Here is a 23,096-nt window from a genome sequence, read left to right on the forward strand (position 1 = left end):
ACAGTTTCAAAATTAGTTTGGAGTAAAGAAACCACTGAAGATGATGGGATTTATACAAAGTTTAAATATAGATAAGCTATCCTAAAATTCAACTTTAAGGAAATTGAACAAAGTTAGGTCCCACCAAGATTTGAAATCAGATTACTGGATTTAAAGTCCAAAGTGCTCACCATTACACCATGGAACCCATTGTTCGAGAGTCTTCCTCTACTCAATATTGCTGATCTTTGAAATACTGAATGTTCTCCTGTTGTAGGTACATTTGGCATTTTTGAGTTTGCTGATGCTTTTATGTTTGGCCGGTTAGCTCAGTTGGTTAAAGCGTGGTGCTAATAACACCAAGGTCATGGGTTCGATCCCCATATGGGCCATGTGCTTTTTCTTGTTGTCCTACAAGAAATGCCAAGAAGGGATTTTATCCAGCGGCAAAGTGCATGAAGTCTGGGATGAATGCATTGGCTACAGTTAGCAGCCCTTGAAACTTGCTAGAGAACATCATAGACACAGACAAAACAGAGAATTTTTAAATCCATGTTAGGAATAAACAAAAATGTCATCCTTTGGCTGATGCAGCATTTCTCTATATGGCATACATAGAAAACTTTTTCTCAAATATAGCAATATGGCAAATCTAAGAAATGCTAAGGTTAATTAATCAATCAGGACATTTATTTGGTGATTGAATCTACTATGGGGGACTAAGTTTTAAGAAGAGAAGAAGAACAGACCTTTACTCTCATTAGTGCACACTGAAGAAGAAAATTCTTAAGACCAGAATATCTTAAAACCATAGCACAAGTGATGGATCACTGCATTCTTATTGCAACTTTTCCTATTTTCAAATGTTTGACAAACATCTCTCCAGTTGAAAACTGATTTGAAACAGTTTCAAAATTAGTTTGGAGTAAAGAAACCACTGAAGATGATGGGATTTATACAAAGTTTAAATATAGATAAGCTATCCTAAAATTCAACTTTAAGGAAATTGAACAAAGTTAGGTCCCACCAAGATTTGAAATCAGATTACTGGATTCAAAGTCCAAAGTGCTCACCATTACACCATGGAACCTATTGTTCGAGAGTCTTCCTCTACTCAATATTGCTGATCTTTGAAATACTGAATGTTCTCCTGTTTTAGGTACATTTGGCATTTTTGTGTTTGCTGATGCTTTTATGTTTGGCCGGTTAGCTCAGTTGGTTAGAGCATGATGCTAATAACGCCAAGGTCATTTGTTCGATCCCCATACAGGCCATGTGCTTTTTCTTGTTGTCCTACAAGAAATGCCAAGAAGGGATTTTATCCAGCGGCAAAGTGCATGAAGTCTGGGATGAATGCATTGGCTACAGTTAGCAGCCCTTGAAACTTGCTAGAGAACATCATAGACACATACAAAACAGAGAATTTTTAAATCCATGTTAGGAATAAACAAAAATGTCATCCTTTGGCTGATGCAGCATTTCTCTATATGGCATACATAGAAAACTTTTTCTCAAATATAGCAATATGGCAAATCTAAGAAATGCTAAGGCAAATTAATCAATCAGGACATTTATTTGGTGATTGAATCTACTATGGGGGACTAAGTTTTAAGAAGAGAAGAAGAACAGACCTTTACTCTCATTAGTGCTCTCTGAAGAAGAAAATTCTTAAAACCAGAATATCTTAAAACCATAGCACAAGTGATGGATCACTGCATTCTTATTGCAACTTTTCCTATTTCCAAATGTTTGACAAACATCTCTCCAGTTGAAAACTGATTTGAAACAGTTTCAAAATTAGTTTGGAGTAAAGAAACCACTGAAGATGATGGGATTTATACAAAGTTTAAATATAGATAAGCTATCCTAAAATTCAACTTTAAGGAAATTGAACAAAGTTAGGTCCCACCAAGATTTGAAATCAGATTACTGGATTCAAAGTCCAAAGTGCTCACCATTACACCATGGAACCTATTGTTCGAGAGTCTTCCTCTACTCAATATTGCTGATCTTTGAAATACTGAATGTTCTCCTGTTTTAGGTACATTTGGCATTTTTGTGTTTGCTGATGCTTTTATGTTTGGCCGGTTAGCTCAGTTGGTTAGAGCATGATGCTAATAACGCCAAGGTCATTTGTTCGATCCCCATACAGGCCATGTGCTTTTTCTTGTTGTCCTACAAGAAATGCCAAGAAGGGATTTTATCCAGCGGCAAAGTGCATGAAGTCTGGGATGAATGCATTGGCTACAGTTAGCAGCCCTTGAAACTTGCTAGAGAACATCATAGACACATACAAAACAGAGAATTTTTAAATCCATGTTAGGAATAAACAAATATGTCATCCTTTGGCTGATGCAGCATTTCTCTATATGGCATACATAGAAAACTTTTTCTCAAATATAGCAATATGGCAAATCTAAGAAATGCTAAGGCAAATTAATCAATCAGGACATTTATTTGGTGATTGAATCTACTATGGGGGACTAAGTTTTAAGAAGAGAAGAAGAACAGACCTTTACTCTCATTAGTGCTCTCTGAAGAAGAAAATTCTTAAAACCAGAATATCTTAAAACCATAGCACAAGTGATGGATCACTGCATTCTTATTGCAACTTTTCCTATTTCCAAATGTTTGACAAACATCTCTCCAGTTGAAAACTGATTTGAAACAGTTTCAAAATTAGTTTGGAGTAAAGAAACCACTGAAGATGATGGGATTTATACAAAGTTTAAATATAGATAAGCTATCCTAAAATTCAACTTTAAGGAAATTGAACAAAGTTAGGTCCCACCAAGATTTGAAATCAGATTACTGGATTCAAAGTCCAAAGTGCTCACCATTACACCATGGAACCTATTGTTCGAGAGTCTTCCTCTACTCAATATTGCTGATCTTTGAAATACTGAATGTTCTCCTGTTTTAGGTACATTTGGCATTTTTGTGTTTGCTGATGCTTTTATGTTTGGCCGGTTAGCTCAGTTGGTTAGAGCATGGTGCTAATAACGCCAAGGTCATTTGTTCGATCCCCATACAGGCCATGTGCTTTTTCTTGTTGTCCTACAAGAAATGCCAAGAAGGGATTTTATCCAGCGGCAAAGTGCATGAAGTCTGGGATGAATGCATTGGCTACAGTTAGCAGCCCTTGAAACTTGCTAGAGAACATCATAGACACATACAAAACAGAGAATTTTTAAATCCATGTTAGGAATAAACAAAAATGTCATCCTTTGGCTGATGCAGCATTTCTCTATATGGCATACATAGAAAACTTTTTTTTTCAAAAATAGCAATATGGCAAATCTAAGAAATGCTAAGGCAAATTAATCAATCAGGACATTTATTTGGTGATTGAATCTACTATGGGGGACTAAGTTTTAAGAAGAGAAGAAGAACAGACCTTTACTCTCATTAGTGCACACTGAAGAAGAAAATTCTTAAAACCAGAATATCTTAAAACCATAGCACAAGTGATGGATCACTGCATTCTTATTGCAACTTTTCCTATTTTCAAATGTTTGACAAACATCTCTCCATTTGAAAACTGATTTGAAACAGTTTCAAAATTAGTTTGGAGTAAAGAAACCACTGAAGATGATGGGATTTATACAAAGTTTAAATATAGATAAGCTATCCTAAAATTCAACTTTAAGGAAATTGAACAAAGTTAGGTCTCACCAAGATTTGAAATCAGATTACTGGATTCAAAGTCCAAAGTGCTCACCATTACACCATGGAACCTATTGTTCGAGAGTCTTCCTCTACTCAATATTGCTGATCTTTGAAATACTGAATGTTCTCCTGTTTTAGGTACATTTGGCATTTTTGTGTTTGCTGATGCTTTTATGTTTGGCCGGTTAGCTCAGTTGGTTAGAGCATGGTGCTAATAACGCCAAGGTCATTTGTTCGATCCCCATACAGGCCATGTGCTTTTTCTTGTTGTCCTACAAGAAATGCCAAGAAGGGATTTTATCCAGCGGCAAAGTGCATGAAGTCTGGGATGAATGCATTGGCTACAGTTAGCAGCCCTTGAAACTTGCTAGAGAACATCATAGACACATACAAAACAGAGAATTTTTAAATCCATGTTAGGAATAAACAAAAATGTCATCCTTTGGCTGATGCAGCATTTCTCTATATGGCATACATAGAAAACTTTTTCTCAAATATAGCAATATGGCAAATCTAAGAAATGCTAAGGCAAATTAATCAATCAGGACATTTATTTGGTGATTGAATCTACTATGGGGGACTAAGTTTTAAGAAGAGAAGAAGAACAGACCTTTACTCTCATTAGTGCACACTGAAGAAGAAAATTCTTAAAACCAGAATATCTTAAAACCATAGCACAAGTGATGGATCACTGCATTCTTATTGCAACTTTTCCTATTTCCAAATGTTTGACAAACATCTCTCCAGTTGAAAACTGATTTGAAACAGTTTCAAAATTAGTTTGGAGTAAAGAAACCACTGAAGATGATGGGATTTATACAAAGTTTAAATATAGATAAGCTATCCTAAAATTCAACTTTAAGGAAATTGAACAAAGTTAGGTCCCACCAAGATTTGAAATCAGATTACTGGATTTAAAGTCCAAAGTGCTCACCATTACACCATGGAACCCATTGTTCGAGAGTCTTCCTCTACTCAATATTGCTGATCTTTGAAATACTGAATGTTCTCCTGTTTTAGGTACATTTGGCATTTTTGTGTTTGCTGATGCTTTTATGTTTGGCCGGTTAGCTCAGTTGGTTAGAGCATGGTGCTAATAACGCCAAGGTCATTTGTTCGATCCCCATACAGGCCATGTGCTTTTTCTTGTTGTCCTACAAGAAATGCCAAGAAGGGATTTTATCCAGCGGCAAAGTGCATGAAGTCTGGGATGAATGCATTGGCTACAGTTAGCAGCCCTTGAAACTTGCTAGAGAACATCATAGACACATACAAAACAGAGAATTTTTAAATCCATGTTAGGAATAAACAAAAATGTCATCCTTTGGCTGATGCAGCATTTCTCTATATGGCATACATAGAAAACTTTTTCTCAAATATAGCAATATGGCAAATCTAAGAAATGCTAAGGCAAATTAATCAATCAGGACATTTATTTGGTGATTGAATCTACTATGGGGGACTAAGTTTTAAGAAGAGAAGAAGAACAGACCTTTACTCTCATTAGTGCTCTCTGAAGAAGAAAATTCTTAAAACCAGAATATCTTAAAACCATAGCACAAGTGATGGATCACTGCATTCTTATTGCAACTTTTCCTATTTCCAAATGTTTGACAATCATCTCTCCAGTTGAAAACTGATTTGAAACAGTTTCAAAATTAGTTTGGAGTAAAGAAACCACTGAAGATGATGGGATTTATACAAAGTTTAAATATAGATAAGCTATCCTAAAATTCAACTTTAAGGAAATTGAACAAAGTTAGGTCCCACCAAGATTTGAAATCAGATTACTGGATTCAAAGTCCAAAGTGCTCACCATTACACCATGGAACCCATTGTTTGAGAGTCTTCCTCTACTCAATATTGCTGCTCTTTGAAATACTGAATGTTCTCCTGTTTTAGGTACATTTGGCATTTTTGAGTTTGCTGATGCTTTTATGTTTGGCCGGTTAGCTCAGTTGGTTAGAGCGTGGTGCTAATAACGCCAAGGTCATGTGTTTGATCCCCATACGGGCCATGTGCTTTTTCTTGTTGTCCTACAAGAAATGCAAAGAAGGGATTTTATCCAGCGGCAAAGTGCATGAAGTGTGGGATGAATGCATTGGCTACAGTTAGCAGCCCTTGAAACTTGCTAGAGAACATCATAGACACATACAAAACAGAGAATTTTTAAATCCATGTTAGGAATAAACAAAAATGTCATCCTTTGGCTGATGCAGCATTTCTCTATATGGCATACATAGAAAACTGTTTTTTTCAAAAATAGCAATATGGCAAATCTAAGAAATGCTAAGGCAAATTAATCAATCAGGACATTTATTTGGTGATTGAATCTACTATGGGGGACTAAGTTTTAAGAAGAGAAGAAGAACAGACCTTTACTCTCATTAGTGCACACTGAAGAAGAAAATTCTTAAAACCAGAATATCTTAAAACCATAGCACAAGTGATGGATCACTGCATTCTTATTGCAACTTTTCCTATTTTCAAATGTTTGACAAACAGCTCTCCAGTTGAAAACTGATTTGAAACAGTTTCAAAATTAGTTTGGAGTAAAGAAACCACTGAAGATGATGGGATTTATACAAAGTTTAAATATAGATAAGCTATCCTAAAATTCAACTTTAAGGAAATTGAACAAAGTTAGGTCCCACCAAGATTTGAAATCAGATTACTGGATTCAAAGTCCAAAGTGCTCACCATTACACCATGGAACCTATTGTTCGAGAGTCTTCCTCTACTCAATATTGCTGATCTTTGAAATACTGAATGTTCTCCTGTTTTAGGTACATTTGGCATTTTTGTGTTTGCTGATGCTTTTATGTTTGGCCGGTTAGCTCAGTTGGTTAGAGCATGGTGCTAATAACGCCAAGGTCATTTGTTCGATCCCCATACGGGCCATGTGCTTTTTCTTGTTGTCCTACAAGAAATACCAAGAAGGGATTTTATCCAGCGGCAAAGTGCATGAAGTCTGGGATGAATGCATTGGCTACAGTTAGCAGCCCTTGAAACTTGCTAGAGAACATCATAGACACATACAAAACAGAGAATTTTTAAATCCATGTTAGGAATAAACAAAAATGTCATCCTTTGGCTGATGCAGCATTTCTCTATATGGCATACATAGAAAACTTTTTTTTTCAAAAATAGCAATATGGCAAATCTAAGAAATGCTAAGGCAAATTAATCAATCAGGACATTTATTTGGTGATTGAATCTACTATGGGGGACTAAGTTTTAAGAAGAGAAGAAGAACAGACCTTTACTCTCATTAGTGCACACTGAAGAAGAAAATTCTTAAAACCAGAATATCTTAAAACCATAGCACAAGTGATGGATCACTGCATTCTTATTGCAACTTTTCCTATTTCCAAATGTTTGACAATCATCTCTCCAGTTGAAAACTGATTTGAAACAGTTTCAAAATTAGTTTGGAGTAAAGAAACCACTGAAGATGATGGGATTTATACAAAGTTTAAATATAGATAAGCTATCCTAAAATTCAACTTTAAGGAAATTGAACAAAGTTAGGTCCCACCAAGATTTGAAATCAGATTACTGGATTCAAAGTCCAAAGTGCTCACCATTACACCATGGAACCCATTGTTTGAGAGTCTTCCTCTACTCAATATTGCTGCTCTTTGAAATACTGAATGTTCTCCTGTTTTAGGTACATTTGGCATTTTTGAGTTTGCTGATGCTTTTATGTTTGGCCGGTTAGCTCAGTTGGTTAGAGCGTGGTGCTAATAACGCCAAGGTCATGTGTTTGATCCCCATACGGGCCATGTGCTTTTTCTTGTTGTCCTACAAGAAATGCAAAGAAGGGATTTTATCCAGCGGCAAAGTGCATGAAGTGTGGGATGAATGCATTGGCTACAGTTAGCAGCCCTTGAAACTTGCTAGAGAACATCATAGACACATACAAAACAGAGAATTTTTAAATCCATGTTAGGAATAAACAAAAATGTCATCCTTTGGCTGATGCAGCATTTCTCTATATGGCATACATAGAAAACTGTTTTTTTCAAAAATAGCAATATGGCAAATCTAAGAAATGCTAAGGCAAATTAATCAATCAGGACATTTATTTGGTGATTGAATCTACTATGGGGGACTAAGTTTTAAGAAGAGAAGAAGAACAGACCTTTACTCTCATTAGTGCACACTGAAGAAGAAAATTCTTAAAACCAGAATATCTTAAAACCATAGCACAAGTGATGGATCACTGCATTCTTATTGCAACTTTTCCTATTTTCAAATGTTTGACAAACAGCTCTCCAGTTGAAAACTGATTTGAAACAGTTTCAAAATTAGTTTGGAGTAAAGAAACCACTGAAGATGATGGGATTTATACAAAGTTTAAATATAGATAAGCTATCCTAAAATTCAACTTTAAGGAAATTGAACAAAGTTAGGTCCCACCAAGATTTGAAATCAGATTACTGGATTCAAAGTCCAAAGTGCTCACCATTACACCATGGAACCTATTGTTCGAGAGTCTTCCTCTACTCAATATTGCTGATCTTTGAAATACTGAATGTTCTCCTGTTTTAGGTACATTTGGCATTTTTGTGTTTGCTGATGCTTTTATGTTTGGCCGGTTAGCTCAGTTGGTTAGAGCATGGTGCTAATAACGCCAAGGTCATTTGTTCGATCCCCATACGGGCCATGTGCTTTTTCTTGTTGTCCTACAAGAAATACCAAGAAGGGATTTTATCCAGCGGCAAAGTGCATGAAGTCTGGGATGAATGCATTGGCTACAGTTAGCAGCCCTTGAAACTTGCTAGAGAACATCATAGACACATACAAAACAGAGAATTTTTAAATCCATGTTAGGAATAAACAAAAATGTCATCCTTTGGCTGATGCAGCATTTCTCTATATGGCATACATAGAAAACTTTTTTTTTCAAAAATAGCAATATGGCAAATCTAAGAAATGCTAAGGCAAATTAATCAATCAGGACATTTATTTGGTGATTGAATCTACTATGGGGGACTAAGTTTTAAGAAGAGAAGAAGAACAGACCTTTACTCTCATTAGTGCACACTGAAGAAGAAAATTCTTAAAACCAGAATATCTTAAAACCATAGCACAAGTGATGGATCACTGCATTCTTATTGCAACTTTTCCTATTTCCAAATGTTTGACAATCATCTCTCCAGTTGAAAACTGATTTGAAACAGTTTCAAAATTAGTTTGGAGTAAAGAAACCACTGAAGATGATGGGATTTATACAAAGTTTAAATATAGATAAGCTATCCTAAAATTCAACTTTAAGGAAATTGAACAAAGTTAGGTCCCACCAAGATTTGAAATCAGATTACTGGATTCAAAGTCCAAAGTGCTCACCATTACACCATGGAACCCATTGTTTGAGAGTCTTCCTCTACTCAATATTGCTGCTCTTTGAAATACTGAATGTTCTCCTGTTTTAGGTACATTTGGCATTTTTGAGTTTGCTGATGCTTTTATGTTTGGCCGGTTAGCTCAGTTGGTTAGAGCGTGGTGCTAATAACGCCAAGGTCATGTGTTTGATCCCCATACGGGCCATGTGCTTTTTCTTGTTGTCCTACAAGAAATGCAAAGAAGGGATTTTATCCAGCGGCAAAGTGCATGAAGTGTGGGATGAATGCATTGGCTACAGTTAGCAGCCCTTGAAACTTGCTAGAGAACATCATAGACACATACAAAACAGAGAATTTTTAAATCCATGTTAGGAATAAACAAAAATGTCATCCTTTGGCTGATGCAGCATTTCTCTATATGGCATACATAGAAAACTGTTTTTTTCAAAAATAGCAATATGGCAAATCTAAGAAATGCTAAGGCAAATTAATCAATCAGGACATTTATTTGGTGATTGAATCTACTATGGGGGACTAAGTTTTAAGAAGAGAAGAAGAACAGACCTTTACTCTCATTAGTGCACACTGAAGAAGAAAATTCTTAAAACCAGAATATCTTAAAACCATAGCACAAGTGATGGATCACTGCATTCTTATTGCAACTTTTCCTATTTTCAAATGTTTGACAAACAGCTCTCCAGTTGAAAACTGATTTGAAACAGTTTCAAAATTAGTTTGGAGTAAAGAAACCACTGAAGATGATGGGATTTATACAAAGTTTAAATATAGATAAGCTATCCTAAAATTCAACTTTAAGGAAATTGAACAAAGTTAGGTCCCACCAAGATTTGAAATCAGATTACTGGATTCAAAGTCCAAAGTGCTCACCATTACACCATGGAACCTATTGTTCGAGAGTCTTCCTCTACTCAATATTGCTGATCTTTGAAATACTGAATGTTCTCCTGTTTTAGGTACATTTGGCATTTTTGTGTTTGCTGATGCTTTTATGTTTGGCCGGTTAGCTCAGTTGGTTAGAGCATGGTGCTAATAACGCCAAGGTCATTTGTTCGATCCCCATACGGGCCATGTGCTTTTTCTTGTTGTCCTACAAGAAATACCAAGAAGGGATTTTATCCAGCGGCAAAGTGCATGAAGTCTGGGATGAATGCATTGGCTACAGTTAGCAGCCCTTGAAACTTGCTAGAGAACATCATAGACACATACAAAACAGAGAATTTTTAAATCCATGTTAGGAATAAACAAAAATGTCATCCTTTGACTGATGCAGCATTTCTCTATATGGCATACATAGAAAACTTTTTTTTTCAAAAATAGCAATATGGCAAATCTAAGAAATGCTAAGGCAAATTAATCAATCAGGACATTTATTTGGTGATTGAATCTACTATGGGGGACTAAGTTTTAAGAAGAGAAGAAGAACAGACCTTTACTCTCATTAGTGCACACTGAAGAAGAAAATTCTTAAAACCAGAATATCTTAAAACCATAGCACAAGTGATGGATCACTGCATTCTTATTGCAACTTTTCCTATTTTCAAATGTTTGACAAACATCTCTCCATTTGAAAACTGATTTGAAACAGTTTCAAAATTAGTTTGGAGTAAAGAAACCACTGAAGATGATGGGATTTATACAAAGTTTAAATATAGATAAGCTATCCTAAAATTCAACTTTAAGGAAATTGAACAAAGTTAGGTCTCACCAAGATTTGAAATCAGATTACTGGATTCAAAGTCCAAAGTGCTCACCATTACACCATGGAACCTATTGTTCGAGAGTCTTCCTCTACTCAATATTGCTGATCTTTGAAATACTGAATGTTCTCCTGTTTTAGGTACATTTGGCATTTTTGTGTTTGCTGATGCTTTTATGTTTGGCCGGTTAGCTCAGTTGGTTAGAGCATGGTGCTAATAACGCCAAGGTCATTTGTTCGATCCCCATACAGGCCATGTGCTTTTTCTTGTTGTCCTACAAGAAATGCCAAGAAGGGATTTTATCCAGCGGCAAAGTGCATGAAGTCTGGGATGAATGCATTGGCTACAGTTAGCAGCCCTTGAAACTTGCTAGAGAACATCATAGACACATACAAAACAGAGAATTTTTAAATCCATGTTAGGAATAAACAAAAATGTCATCCTTTGGCTGATGCAGCATTTCTCTATATGGCATACATAGAAAACTTTTTCTCAAATATAGCAATATGGCAAATCTAAGAAATGCTAAGGCAAATTAATCAATCAGGACATTTATTTGGTGATTGAATCTACTATGGGGGACTAAGTTTTAAGAAGAGAAGAAGAACAGACCTTTACTCTCATTAGTGCACACTGAAGAAGAAAATTCTTAAAACCAGAATATCTTAAAACCATAGCACAAGTGATGGATCACTGCATTCTTATTGCAACTTTTCCTATTTCCAAATGTTTGACAAACATCTCTCCAGTTGAAAACTGATTTGAAACAGTTTCAAAATTAGTTTGGAGTAAAGAAACCACTGAAGATGATGGGATTTATACAAAGTTTAAATATAGATAAGCTATCCTAAAATTCAACTTTAAGGAAATTGAACAAAGTTAGGTCCCACCAAGATTTGAAATCAGATTACTGGATTTAAAGTCCAAAGTGCTCACCATTACACCATGGAACCCATTGTTCGAGAGTCTTCCTCTACTCAATATTGCTGATCTTTGAAATACTGAATGTTCTCCTGTTTTAGGTACATTTGGCATTTTTGTGTTTGCTGATGCTTTTATGTTTGGCCGGTTAGCTCAGTTGGTTAGAGCATGGTGCTAATAACGCCAAGGTCATTTGTTCGATCCCCATACAGGCCATGTGCTTTTTCTTGTTGTCCTACAAGAAATGCCAAGAAGGGATTTTATCCAGCGGCAAAGTGCATGAAGTCTGGGATGAATGCATTGGCTACAGTTAGCAGCCCTTGAAACTTGCTAGAGAACATCATAGACACATACAAAACAGAGAATTTTTAAATCCATGTTAGGAATAAACAAAAATGTCATCCTTTGGCTGATGCAGCATTTCTCTATATGGCATACATAGAAAACTTTTTCTCAAATCTAGCAATATGGCAAATCTAAGAAATGCTAAGGCAAATTAATCAATCAGGACATTTATTTGGTGATTGAATCTACTATGGGGGACTAAGTTTTAAGAAGAGAAGAAGAACAGACCTTTACTCTCATTAGTGCTCTCTGAAGAAGAAAATTCTTAAAACCAGAATATCTTAAAACCATAGCACAAGTGATGGATCACTGCATTCTTATTGCAACTTTTCCTATTTCCAAATGTTTGACAATCATCTCTCCAGTTGAAAACTGATTTGAAACAGTTTCAAAATTAGTTTGGAGTAAAGAAACCACTGAAGATGATGGGATTTATACAAAGTTTAAATATAGATAAGCTATCCTAAAATTCAACTTTAAGGAAATTGAACAAAGTTAGGTCCCACCAAGATTTGAAATCAGATTACTGGATTCAAAGTCCAAAGTGCTCACCATTACACCATGGAACCCATTGTTTGAGAGTCTTCCTCTACTCAATATTGCTGCTCTTTGAAATACTGAATGTTCTCCTGTTTTAGGTACATTTGGCATTTTTGAGTTTGCTGATGCTTTTATGTTTGGCCGGTTAGCTCAGTTGGTTAGAGCGTGGTGCTAATAACGCCAAGGTCATGTGTTTGATCCCCATACGGGCCATGTGCTTTTTCTTGTTGTCCTACAAGAAATGCAAAGAAGGGATTTTATCCAGCGGCAAAGTGCATGAAGTGTGGGATGAATGCATTGGCTACAGTTAGCAGCCCTTGAAACTTGCTAGAGAACATCATAGACACATACAAAACAGAGAATTTTTAAATCCATGTTAGGAATAAACAAAAATGTCATCCTTTGGCTGATGCAGCATTTCTCTATATGGCATACATAGAAAACTGTTTTTTTCAAAAATAGCAATATGGCAAATCTAAGAAATGCTAAGGCAAATTAATCAATCAGGACATTTATTTGGTGATTGAATCTACTATGGGGGACTAAGTTTTAAGAAGAGAAGAAGAACAGACCTTTACTCTCATTAGTGCACACTGAAGAAGAAAATTCTTAAAACCAGAATATCTTAAAACCATAGCACAAGTGATGGATCACTGCATTCTTATTGCAACTTTTCCTATTTTCAAATGTTTGACAAACAGCTCTCCAGTTGAAAACTGATTTGAAACAGTTTCAAAATTAGTTTGGAGTAAAGAAACCACTGAAGATGATGGGATTTATACAAAGTTTAAATATAGATAAGCTATCCTAAAATTCAACTTTAAGGAAATTGAACAAAGTTAGGTCCCACCAAGATTTGAAATCAGATTACTGGATTCAAAGTCCAAAGTGCTCACCATTACACCATGGAACCTATTGTTCGAGAGTCTTCCTCTACTCAATATTGCTGATCTTTGAAATACTGAATGTTCTCCTGTTTTAGGTACATTTGGCATTTTTGTGTTTGCTGATGCTTTTATGTTTGGCCGGTTAGCTCAGTTGGTTAGAGCATGGTGCTAATAACGCCAAGGTCATTTGTTCGATCCCCATACGGGCCATGTGCTTTTTCTTGTTGTCCTACAAGAAATACCAAGAAGGGATTTTATCCAGCGGCAAAGTGCATGAAGTCTGGGATGAATGCATTGGCTACAGTTAGCAGCCCTTGAAACTTGCTAGAGAACATCATAGACACATACAAAACAGAGAATTTTTAAATCCATGTTAGGAATAAACAAAAATGTCATCCTTTGGCTGATGCAGCATTTCTCTATATGGCATACATAGAAAACTTTTTCTCAAATATAGCAATATGGCAAATCTAAGAAATGCTAAGGCAAATTAATCAATCAGGACATTTATTTGGTGATTGAATCTACTATGGGGGACTAAGTTTTTAGAAGAGAAGAAGAACAGACCTTTACTCTCATTAGTGCTCTCTGAAGAAGAAAATTCTTAAAACCAGAATATCTTAAAACCATAGCACAAGTGATGGATCACTGCATTCTTATTGCAACTTTTCCTATTTCCAAATGTTTGACAAACATCTCTCCAGTTGAAAACTGATTTGAAACAGTTTCAAAATTAGTTTGGAGTAAAGAAACCACTGAAGATGATGGGATTTATACAAAGTTTAAATATAGATAAGCTATCCTAAAATTCAACTTTAAGGAAATTGAACAAAGTTAGGTCCCACCAAGATTTGAAATCAGATTACTGGATTCAAAGTCCAAAGTGCTCACCATTACACCATGGAACCTATTGTTCGAGAGTCTTCCTCTACTCAATATTGCTGATCTTTGAAATACTGAATGATCTCCTGTTTTAGGTACATTTGGCATTTTTGTGTTTGCTGATGCTTTTATGTTTGGCCGGTTAGCTCAGTTGGTTAGAGCATGGTGCTAATAACGCCAAGGTCATTTGTTCGATCCCCATACAGGCCATGTGCTTTTTCTTGTTGTCCTACAAGAAATGCCAAGAAGGGATTTTATCCAGCGGCAAAGTGCATGAAGTCTGGGATGAATGCATTGGCTACAGTTAGCAGCCCTTGAAACTTGCTAGAGAACATCATAGACACATACAAAACAGAGAATTTTTAAATCCATGTTAGGAATAAACAAAAATGTCATCCTTTGGCTGATGCAGCATTTCTCTATATGGCATACATAGAAAACTTTTTCTCAAATATAGCAATATGGCAAATCTAAGAAATGCTAAGGCAAATTAATCAATCAGGACATTTATTTGGTGATTGAATCTACTATGGGGGACTAAGTTTTAAGAAGAGAAGAAGAACAGACCTTTACTCTCATTAGTGCTCTCTGAAGAAGAAAATTCTTAAAACCAGAATATCTTAAAACCATAGCACAAGTGATGGATCACTGCATTCTTATTGCAACTTTTCCTATTTCCAAATGTTTGACAAACATCTCTCCAGTTGAAAACTGATTTGAAACAGTTTCAAAATTAGTTTGGAGTAAAGAAACCACTGAAGATGATGGGATTTATACAAAGTTTAAATATAGATAAGCTATCCTAAAATTCAACTTTAAGGAAATTGAACAAAGTTAGGTCCCACCAAGATTTGAAATCAGATTACTGGATTCAAAGTCCAAAGTGCTCACCATTACACCATGGAACCTATTGTTCGAGAGTCTTCCTCTACTCAATATTGCTGATCTTTGAAATACTGAATGTTCTCCTGTTTTAGGTACATTTGGCATTTTTGTGTTTGCTGATGCTTTTATGTTTGGCCGGTTAGCTCAGTTGGTTAGAGCGTGGTGCTAATAACGCCAAGGTCATGTGTTTGATCCCCATACGGGCCATGTGCTTTTTCTTGTTGTCCTACAAGAAATGCAAAGAAGGGATTTTATCCAGCGGCAAAGTGCATGAAGTGTGGGATGAATGCATTGGCTACAGTTAGCAGCCCTTGAAACTTGCTAGAGAACATCATAGACACATACAAAACAGAGAATTTTTAAATCCATGTTAGGAATAAACAAAAATGTCATCCTTTGGCTGATGCAGCATTTCTCTATATGGCATACATAGAAAACTTTTTTTTTCAAAAATAGCAATATGGCAAATCTAAGAAATGCTAAGGCAAATTAATCAATCAGGACATTTATTTGGTGATTGAATCTACTATGGGGGACTAAGTTTTAAGAAGAGAAGAAGAACAGACCTTTACTCTCATTAGTGCACACTGAAGAAGAAAATTCTTAAAACCAGAATATCTTAAAACCATAGCACAAGTGATGGATCACTGCATTCTTATTGCAACTTTTCCTATTTTCAAATGTTTGACAAACATCTCTCCATTTGAAAACTGATTTGAAACAGTTTCAAAATTAGTTTGGAGTAAAGAAACCACTGAAGATGATGGGATTTATACAAAGTTTAAATATAGATAAGCTATCCTAAAATTCAACTTTAAGGAAATTGAACAAAGTTAGGTCTCACCAAGATTTGAAATCAGATTACTGGATTCAAAGTCCAAAGTGCTCACCATTACACCATGGAACCTATTGTTCGAGAGTCTTCCTCTACTCAATATTGCTGATCTTTGAAATACTGAATGTTCTCCTGTTTTAGGTACATTTGGCATTTTTGTGTTTGCTGATGCTTTTATGTTTGGCCGGTTAGCTCAGTTGGTTAGAGCATGGTGCTAATAACGCCAAGGTCATTTGTTCGATCCCCATACAGGCCATGTGCTTTTTCTTGTTGTCCTACAAGAAATGCCAAGAAGGGATTTTATCCAGCGGCAAAGTGCATGAAGTCTGGGATGAATGCATTGGCTACAGTTAGCAGCCCTTGAAACTTGCTAGAGAACATCATAGACACATACAAAACAGAGAATTTTTAAATCCATGTTAGGAATAAACAAAAATGTCATCCTTTGGCTGATGCAGCATTTCTCTATATGGCATACATAGAAAACTTTTTCTCAAATATAGCAATATGGCAAATCTAAGAAATGCTAAGGCAAATTAATCAATCAGGACATTTATTTGGTGATTGAATCTACTATGGGGGACTAAGTTTTAAGAAGAGAAGAAGAACAGACCTTTACTCTCATTAGTGCACACTGAAGAAGAAAATTCTTAAAACCAGAATATCTTAAAACCATAGCACAAGTGATGGATCACTGCATTCTTATTGCAACTTTTCCTATTTCCAAATGTTTGACAAACATCTCTCCAGTTGAAAACTGATTTGAAACAGTTTCAAAATTAGTTTGGAGTAAAGAAACCACTGAAGATGATGGGATTTATACAAAGTTTAAATATAGATAAGCTATCCTAAAATTCAACTTTAAGGAAATTGAACAAAGTTAGGTCCCACCAAAATTTGAAATCAGATTACTGGATTTAAAGTCCAAAGTGCTCACCATTACACCATGGAACCCATTGATCGAGAGTCTTCCTCTACTCAATATTGCTGATCTTTGAAATACTGAATGTTCTCCTGTTTTAGGTACATTTGGCATTTTTGAGTTTGCTGATGCTTTTATGTTTGGCCGGTTAGCTCAGTTGGTTAGAGCGTGGTGCTAATAACACCAAGGTCATGGGTTCGATCCCCATACGGGCCATGTGCTTTTTCTTGTTGTCCTACAAGAAATGCCAAGAAGGGATTTTATCCAGCGGCAAAGTGCATGAAGTCTGGGATGAATGCATTGGCTACAGTTAGCAGCCCTTGAAACTTGCTAGAGAACATCATAGACACATACAAAACAGAGAATTTTTAAATCCATGTTAGGAATAAACAAAAATGTCATCCTTTGGCTGATGCAGCATTTCTCTATATGGCATACATAGAAAACTTTTTCTCAAATATAGCAATATGGCAAATCTAAGAAATGCTAAGGCTAATTAATCAATCAGGACATTTATTTGGTGATTGAATCTACTATGGGGGACTAAGTTTTAAGAAGAGAAGAAGAACAGACCTTTACTCTCATTAGTGCACACTGAAGAAGAAAATTCTTAAAACCAGAATATCTTAAAACCATAGCACAAGTGATGGATCACTGCATTCTTATTGCAACTTTTCCTATTTTCAAATGTTTGACAAACATCTCTCCAGTTGAAAACTGATTTGAAACAGTTTCAAAATTAGTTTGGAGTAAAGAAACCACTGAAGATGATGGGATTTATACAAAGTTTAAATATAGATAAGCTATCCTAAAATTCAACTTTAAGGAAATTGAACAAAGTTAGGTCCCACCAAGATTTGAAATCAGATTACTGGATTCAAAGTCCAAAGTGCTCACCATTACACCATGGAACCTATTGTTCGAGAGTCTTCCTCTACTCAATATTGCTGATCTTTGAAATACTGAATGTTCTCCTGTTTTAGGTACATTTGGCATTTTTGTGTTTGCTGATGCTTTTATGTTTGGCCGGTTAGCTCAGTTGGTTAGAGCATGGTGCTAATAACGCCAAGGTCATTTGTTCGATCCCCATACAGGCCATGTGCTTTTTCTTGTTGTCCTACAAGAAATGCCAAGAAGGGATTTTATCCAGCGGCAAAGTGCATGAAGTCTGGGATGAATGCATTGGCTACAGTTAGCAGCCCTTGAAACTTGCTAGAGAACATCATAGACACATACAAAACAGAGAATTTTTAAATCCATGTTAGGAATAAACAAAAATGTCATCCTTTGGCTGATGCAGCATTTCTCTATATGGCATACATAGAAAACTTTTTCTCAAATATAGCAATATGGCAAATCTAAGAAATGCTAAGGCAAATTAATCAATCAGGACATTTATTTGGTGATTGAATCTACTATGGGGGACTAAGTTTTAAGAAGAGAAGAAGAACAGACCTTTACTCTCATTAGTGCACACTGAAGAAGAAAATTCTTAAAACCAGAATATCTTAAAACCATAGCACAAGTGATGGATCACTGCATTCTTATTGCAACTTTTCCTATTTCCAAATGTTTGACAAACATCTCTCCAGTTGAAAACTGATTTGAAACAGTTTCAAAATTAGTTTGGAGTAAAGAAACCACTGAAGATGATGGGATTTATACAAAGTTTAAATATAGATAAGCTATCCTAAAATTCAACTTTAAGGAAATTGAACAAAGTTAGGTCCCACCAAGATTTGAAATCAGATTACTGGATTTAAAGTCCAAAGTGCTCACCATTACACCATGGAACCCATTGTTCGAGAGTCTTCCTCTACTCAATATTGCTGATCTTTGAAATACTGAATGTTCTCCTGTTTTAGGTACATTTGGCATTTTTGAGTTTGCTGATGCTTTTATGTTTGGCCGGTTAGCTCAGTTGGTTAGAGCGTGGTGCTAATAACACCAAGGTCATGGGTTCGATCCCCATACGGGCCATGTGCTTTTTCTTGTTGTCCTACAAGAAATGCCAAGAAGGGATTTTATCCAGCGGCAAAGTGCATGAAGTCTGGGATGAATGCATTGGCTACAGTTAGCAGCCCTTGAAACTTGCTAGAGAACATCATAGACACATACAAAACAGAGAATTTTTAAATCCATGTTAGGAATAAACAAAAATGTCATCCTTTGGCTGATGCAGCATTTCTCTATATGGCATACATAGAAAACTTTTTCTCAAATATAGCAATATGGCAAATCTAAGAAATGCTAAGGCTAATTAATCAATCAGGACATTTATTTGGTGATTGAATCTACTATGGGGGACTAAGTTTTAAGAAGAGAAGAAGAACAGACCTTTACTCTCATTAGTGCACACTGAAGAAGAAAATTCTTAAAACCAGAATATCTTAAAACCATAGCACAAGTGATGGATCACTGCATTCTTATTGCAACTTTTCCTATTTTCAAATGTTTGACAAACATCTTTCCAGTTGAAAACTGATTTGAAACAGTTTCAAAATTAGTTTGGAGTAAAGAAACCACTGAAGATGATGGGATTTATACAAAGTTTAAATATAGATAAGCTATCCTAAAATTCAACTTTAAGGAAATTGAACAAAGTTAGGTCCCACCAAGATTTGAAATCAGATTACTGGATTCAAAGTCCAAAGTGCTCACCATTACACCATGGAACCCATTATTAGAGAATCTTCCTCTACTCAATATTGCTGATCTTTGAAATACTGAATGTTCTCCTGTTTTAGGTACATTTGGCATTTTTGTGTTTGCTGATGCTTTTATGTTTGGCCGGTTAGCTCAGTTGGTTAGAGCATGGTGCTAATAACGCCAAGGTCATTTGTTCGATCCCCATACAGGCCATGTGCTTTTTCTTGTTGTCCTACAAGAAATGCCAAGAAGGGATTTTATCCAGCGGCAAAGTGCATGCAGTGTGGGATGAATGCATTGGCTACAGTTAGCAGCCCTTGAAACTTGCTAGAGAACATCATAGACACATACAAAACAGAGAATTTTTAAATCCATGTTAGGAATAAAGAAAAATGTCATCCTTTGGCTGATGCAGCATTTCTCTATATGGCATACATAGAAAACTTTTTCTCAAATATAGCAATATGGCAAATCTAAGAAATGCTAAGGCAAATTAATCAATCAGGACATTTATTTGGTGATTGAATCTACTATGGGGGACTAAGTTTTAAGAAGAGAAGAAGAACAGACCTTTACTCTCATTAGTGCACACTGAAGAAAAAAATTCTTAAAACCAGAATATCTTAAAACCATAGCACAAGTGATGGATCACTGCATTCTTATTGCAACTTTTCCTATTTCCAAATGTTTGACAAACATCTCTCCAGTTGAAAACTGATTTGAAACAGTTTCAAAATTAGTTTGGAGTAAAGAAACCACTGAAGATGATGGGATTTATACAAAGTTTAAATATAGATAAGCTATCCTAAAATTCAACTTTAAGGAAATTGAACAAAGTTAGGTCCCACCAAGATTTGAAATCAGATTACTGGATTCAAAGTCCAAAGTGCTCACCATTACACCATGGAACCTATTGTTCGAGAGTCTTCCTCTACTCAATATTGCTGATCTTTGAAATACTGAATGTTCTCCTGTTTTAGGTACATTTGGCATTTTTGTGTTTGCTGATGCTTTTATGTTTGGCCGGTTAGCTCAGTTGGTTAGAGCATGGTGCTAATAACGCCAAGGTCATTTGTTCGATCCCCATACGGGCCATGTGCTTTTTCTTGTTGTCCTACAAGAAATGCCAAGAAGGGATTTTATCCAGCGGCAAAGTGCATGAAGTCTGGGATGAATGCATTGGCTACAGTTAGCAGCCCTTGAAACTTGCTAGAGAACATCATAGACACATACAAAACAGAGAATTTTTAAATCCATGTTAGGAATAAACAAAAATGTCATCCTTTGGCTGATGCAGTATTTCTCTATATGGCATACATAGAAAACTTTTTCTCAAATATAGCAATATGGCAAATCTAAGAAATGCTAAGGCAAATTAATCAATCAGGACATTTATTTGGTGATTGAATCTACTATGGGGGACTAAGTTTTAAGAAGAGAAGAAGAACAGACCTTTACTCTCATTAGTGCTCTCTGAAGAAGAAAATTCTTAAAACCAGAATATCTTAAAACCATAGCACAAGTGATGGATCACTGCATTCTTATTGCAACTTTTCCTATTTCCAAATGTTTGACAAACATCTCTCCAGTTGAAAACTGATTTGAAACAGTTTCAAAATTAGTTTGGAGTAAAGAAACCACTGAAGATGATGGGATTTATACAAAGTTTAAATATAGATAAGCTATCCTAAAATTCAACTTTAAGGAAATTGAACAAAGTTAGGTCCCACCAAGATTTGAAATCAGATTACTGGATTCAAAGTCCAAAGTGCTCACCATTACACCATGGAACCTATTGTTCGAGAGTCTTCCTCTACTCAATATTGCTGATCTTTGAAATACTGAATGTTCTCCTGTTTTAGGTACATTTGGCATTTTTGTGTTTGCTGATGCTTTTATGTTTGGCCGGTTAGCTCAGTTGGTTAGAGCATGGTGCTAATAACGCCAAGGTCATTTGTTCGATCCCCATACGGGCCATGTGCTTTTTCTTGTTGTCCTACAAGAAATGCCAAGAAGGGATTTTATCCAGCGGCAAAGTGCATGAAGTCTGGGATGAATGCATTGGCTACAGTTAGCAGCCCTTGAAACTTGCTAGAGAACATCATAGACACATACAAAACAGAGAATTTTTAAATCCATGTTAGGAATAAACAAAAATGTCATCCTTTGGCTGATGCAGCATTTCTCTATATGGCATACATAGAAAACTTTTTCTCAAATATAGCAATATGGCAAATCTAAGAAATGCTAAGGCTAATTAATCAATCAGGACATTTATTTGGTGATTGAATCTACTATGGGGGACTAAGTTTTAAGAAGAGAAGAAGAACAGACCTTTACTCTCATTAGTGCACACTGAAGAAGAAAATTCTTAAAACCAGAATATCTTAAAACCATAGCACAAGTGATGGATCACTGCATTCTTATTGCAACTTTTCCTATTTTCAAATGTTTGACAAACATCTTTCCAGTTGAAAACTGATTTGAAACAGTTTCAAAATTAGTTTGGAGTAAAGAAACCACTGAAGATGATGGGATTTATACAAAGTTTAAATATAGATAAGCTATCCTAAAATTCAACTTTAAGGAAATTGAACAAAGTTAGGTCCCACCAAGATTTGAAATCAGATTACTGGATTCAAAGTCCAAAGTGCTCACCATTACACCATGGAACCCATTATTAGAGAATCTTCCTCTACTCAATATTGCTGATCTTTGAAATACTGAATGTTCTCCTGTTTTAGGTACATTTGGCATTTTTGTGTTTGCTGATGCTTTTATGTTTGGCCGGTTAGCTCAGTTGGTTAGAGCATGGTGCTAATAACGCCAAGGTCATTTGTTCGATCCCCATACAGGACATGTGCTTTTTCTTGTTGTCCTACAAGAAATGCCAAGAAGGGATTTTATCCAGCGGCAAAGTGCATGCAGTGTGGGATGAATGCATTGGCTACAGTTAGCAGCCCTTGAAACTTGCTAGAGAACATCATAGACACATACAAAACAGAGAATTTTTAAATCCATGTTAGGAATAAAGAAAAATGTCATCCTTTGGCTGATGCAGCATTTCTCTATATGGCATACATAGAAAACTTTTTCTCAAATATAGCAATATGGCAAATCTAAGAAATGCTAAGGCAAATTAATCAATCAGGACATTTATTTGGTGATTGAATCTACTATGGGGGACTAAGTTTTAAGAAGAGAAGAAGAACAGACCTTTACTCTCATTAGTGCACACTGAAGAAAAAAATTCTTAAAACCAGAATATCTTAAAACCATAGCACAAGTGATGGATCACTGCATTCTTATTGCAACTTTTCCTATTTCCAAATGTTTGACAAACATCTCTCCAGTTGAAAACTGATTTGAAACAGTTTCAAAATTAGTTTGGAGTAAAGAAACCACTGAAGATGATGGGATTTATACAAAGTTTAAATATAGATAAGCTATCCTAAAATTCAACTTTAAGGAAATTGAACAAAGTTAGGTCCCACCAAGATTTGAAATCAGATTACT

At 35.7% G+C, this 23,096-nt stretch overlaps 3 non-coding genes across 3 annotated transcripts; all 3 read left to right on the forward strand.

Moving 5' to 3' along the window:
- The first annotated feature begins 297 nt into the window (after window positions 1–297).
- TRNAI-AAU (transfer RNA isoleucine (anticodon AAU)) lies at window positions 298–371 on the forward strand. The gene has a single exon. It is a non-coding gene; the product is annotated as a tRNA-Ile (tRNA).
- Window positions 372–17,073: 16,702 nt separating this feature from the next.
- TRNAI-AAU (transfer RNA isoleucine (anticodon AAU)) lies at window positions 17,074–17,147 on the forward strand. Its single transcript has one exon. It is a non-coding gene; the product is annotated as a tRNA-Ile (tRNA).
- Window positions 17,148–18,837: 1,690 nt separating this feature from the next.
- Window positions 18,838–18,911, forward strand: TRNAI-AAU (transfer RNA isoleucine (anticodon AAU)). The gene has a single exon. It is a non-coding gene; the product is annotated as a tRNA-Ile (tRNA).
- Window positions 18,912–23,096: the final 4,185 nt, after the last annotated feature.

Source organism: Taudactylus pleione, unplaced genomic scaffold (assembly GCF_031769625.1).
Source record: "Taudactylus pleione unplaced genomic scaffold, aTauple2 ptg000085l, whole genome shotgun sequence".
NCBI classification, from domain to species: Eukaryota; Metazoa; Chordata; class Amphibia; order Anura; family Myobatrachidae; genus Taudactylus; species Taudactylus pleione.